Raw genomic sequence first — 3,893 nt, forward strand, 5'->3', positions numbered from 1 at the left:
TGTTAGTAACAACCCAGAGCACAGTGGAATATTTAGTGTAGAAACTAGGTCATCTCTGAACAAATGCGTGCACTCTCCTTTTCTCTCCAGGTCACTTTGAGGTTTGTATGCTTAGTTCAAAATACTTGCAGTCTGAAACTGTTACAAAACAGGCGAGGTTTCTGAATATTTCTCCATGGTTTTTGCTATATAATTCTATAAAAATCTATTCATAACATTGAATACCAGAATAAAAGCAATCAGTATGTTTTCACTTTCTTTCTTAAAACCTGTAGATGCTTGGACTGGTCCTTTAATTTGGTGCATGAAACTTTTCCTATGGTTTTATGATCAGCAGCCCTGTCTACTTCGGGATCTGGGCCAGAAGAAGCCACAGGCATTAGTTAAACAGAAAGTCTAATGCTGACAGGAGTTAGGACATTTACCAATACATTGAGAATATACTTGCAAAATGCTTATCTAAGACTTCCAAGACTATTGAAAATGCTATATTTGTATATAAATTGAATCTTGTGTTCACTAATCTTAAGGATTAAGTGTACGTAGGATTACATAAAGTGTGCCATTTCTCCACTAATTGTGTATTTACTCATGGAGCATAATTTAGAAATTTTTCAACCATGAAATTTATTTTCCTACATGGAAATGAAGAAAGGGTCAGGCCCTTTTGCTCAGTGGTTAGAGTGTCAGCCCGTGCACCAAAGGGTTGCTAGTTCATTCCCAGTCAAGGGCACATAGCTGTGTTGCAGGTTCGCTCCCCTCCTGCAGGAGGCCACCAATCGATGTATTTCTCTCACAGTGATGTTTCTTTTCCTCTCACTCTCCCATTCTCTGAAAATCAATGGAAGAAATATCCTCAGGTGAGGATTAATGAAAGAAAAAAAGGGGGGTTAGAAAGTGGATAGACTCTGCAGTCTATTAGAGCTTCTCCTATCTCCCTTCCCTGTGTAAGAATAAAAAAGCCCCCTATGAGAGGTGGAGAATAAATGAGTTTATTTCATAATCATTAAGGAGTAGATGTTGCATATCCTAAAACATTATCCATAGCTATGGCCGAAAGCATGCAAGTGAAACACTGCAAAGAGACGTTTGGTGCAAGTGGCAGTGCTGATGACACTGGTAAAGTTGACTTACTTGAGGGGGAAGTTGATGGTGATATATGTACATGTAAGAGGACTGGGTATAGTATATAAGAATATGCTCTTAGAAATCTTTAAAATATGGCTCAATGACCTATAGAATTTACTTACACTCTGATGTAGTTACTGCTATCTCAAATGTGAGATGATTGAGCTCATAAAAACATAAACCAAGAATAATTACACTCCTCTAAACATATTTCAATTACTGTTGTTAGCTGCCTGACTCAAGGATGATTTGATGCCAAGTGTCTGGGGTTACCCATCAAGACAGTGATATACTCAGTGATTTAAATTATGCTATGTTTATGGAACATAAATTATGATATAACATTTGCTCTTGCATGTCATCATACTTAATTCCTTAAGTCCTTGAAATTTAATTTGAAGCAAAATAATTATAATTAAATATATAAGGCACACAATCATATTTGACTTCAGAAAGTTGTTACTTACTTTTGAACTTTGAACAAGCTCTCATTAATATTTACTAGAAACAACTAGGATTCTAAGAGGAACATTGACCAAATAGTGTCAATTTTAAGAATGTTAAGTTTAGATATTTGATGTCACTAAGTTATAATTTTTCCTTGAATTCATATAAATGTAATTTGCAAATCAAATCCAGTCCCCTCTGGTTTTATGATCTGTTCATTTGCTTATTTCAAATGGCACAATTCTTATGCCTTTTTCTAATGTGAGAGGATATGGTCCATTTTTTTTCATGTCTGCTAGGATTATTCCATAGTACAGCCCAATGTGCAAGCGCTTTGTAAATATTTTTAAAGAACTGAATGCATGACTGAATGACACTGAATTGGTTATCCTTCCATTCAGCTTTTTCTCTTATCCATGTAAGAGACCTTTCCATTTCTATGTGAAGGGTGCTGATGGAGGCTTGAATATCTAGTGCAACTGAGTTTATTCCTCATTAAATAGCTCTTCATTTGAACCCAACTTTCCACTAAGTTTTGTTACTTTTGCTCTATCAAGCAAATGATCAATCTTTTATATAAATCTTTTCTTTATCTATGAGAGAAACATCTTGATAATAGAGCTAAACATATTTCCAGTGAAGAGTTTTTTCTATTGAGGTGTTTGTATAAGACAGTTCATACAAATTTCCATTTAAAAGAATTCCTACATCATATTCCCACCTAAAAATATGGACAAACAAGATGGCTCCTCAAACTACTGATACAGACTTCAGCTAATGAAATGTGCAAAAGGCAGAGAGTGCTAGTAATTCACAATAATTTTATTCAGCCAGCATAATGAAGGGTGTGGGAGGAAGAAAGAGAAAAAACCCAGGGAAATAGGAGGGCTAAGTTTATGCATTTATTCACAGCCAATTTTATAGAGCTGACTGAATAGACTTGGTTCATTCTTGTAAAACATTTTCAAAGTTGCTCTCTATCAGTGGTAATTAGGACATGAAATTAAAATCTGTTCACATTCACTGAATATTATGTCAGCAATATAAGGCACATAGTTAGTTGGCCCCTGACAGGATTTTAATTTTCTGCAGTCAGTTTCTAGAAGACCTTTGTAAGGAATGGAATGTACTGAATTTTATTTTCTATTGACAGCTGCCAAGGTCCAGCCAGAATCATCTTTCTTATAATTACTACTTTATACTGGGTTTCCTTGGCATTTCCAATATGTAAGAAAAGGATAGTACCAGAGTATTACCTGTGACTGCATTATAATTGCACCCAGCCCTCTTATAACTGCCCATCTATCCAAAACATTTCTTGGAAATATTTTTAAACAAATTGACATCATCCTGGTATACCAGTTAATCTACTCATCTGTAATACAGGGAGGTGTCTTATTGCTATGGTTTGTATGCTTGGGTACCTAAGAAAGAAAATTAGCTATGCAGGCAGTGGGGAATAGTTTAATGAAATAATTACATGTAGTCATCTAGAATCACTAGAATTTTTGTGATACTGTTATAGTTTGAAAGGCTTTTAAACAAATACCTTAACATTATGTCATGTAGCATACCTTTGAATTTTGTATTAATCTGTAGAAAAGACTACAGGACTAGTCAAAGCAAATGAGAACGTGCATTATTGAAGGGCATTTAAATAGTTTACTGACACAATTTATAGAACCTGTAACAAGATAAATTTTGCAACCCAGTATCCTTGAAATATGATGGAGGAACTGGAGTTGGTATAAGATAGTTTGTTGATATCACTGATGTTCTTCTGTTGGATGAAAGATAATTCTAGAGCAACCACCAAGATTTTGCTTCAAGTAAATATAGTTTATTATTTTAGAAAAGAAACAGTATTCTAACTCAATCCAAGTGATGCTGAGAGGAAGAGTTGAATGTTATTTCATTTGTAATTTAGAAATTACTTTGACTATTTTTTATTTAATTGCATAAATTCAAGCCATGAGAGAGCTTCTGAAAACACACACACACACATGAATTCAAAATAATTTATTACAAATTTTCAAATTTTAAAGTTAAGTATCTGAAACCTTCTAAATCACTCGAGCATTAATTTTCTTGCCCACAAAATTCAGGCAATATGTAACTCTGAGTGATACCTAAGAGAAAACTTTAGACTCTACTACCTTTAAAAAATCTTTTTTTCTCTCTCTTTCTTATTTCTATACTTCAATCAACCAACAAATAGTATGCTCTTCAAGTGTGGAGATTTCAAAAGAAGTGTTAGGCATAGTTTGGCTCTTCAAAAACAATTATTAAGCATTTCTTCCCCCCCCCCCCAATATTTC

The 3,893-nt window shown here is 34.3% G+C and overlaps 1 protein-coding gene across 2 annotated transcripts in view; it reads left to right on the top strand.

The window, feature by feature from the left end:
• Window positions 1-3,893, top strand: part of FAM155A (family with sequence similarity 155 member A) — a 606,241-nt gene that overhangs the window by 59,073 nt on the left and 543,275 nt on the right. The window lies entirely within an intron of this gene.

This window comes from Myotis davidii, unplaced genomic scaffold (genome assembly GCF_000327345.1).
Source record: "Myotis davidii unplaced genomic scaffold, ASM32734v1 scaffold242, whole genome shotgun sequence".
NCBI classification, from domain to species: domain Eukaryota; kingdom Metazoa; phylum Chordata; class Mammalia; order Chiroptera; family Vespertilionidae; genus Myotis; species Myotis davidii.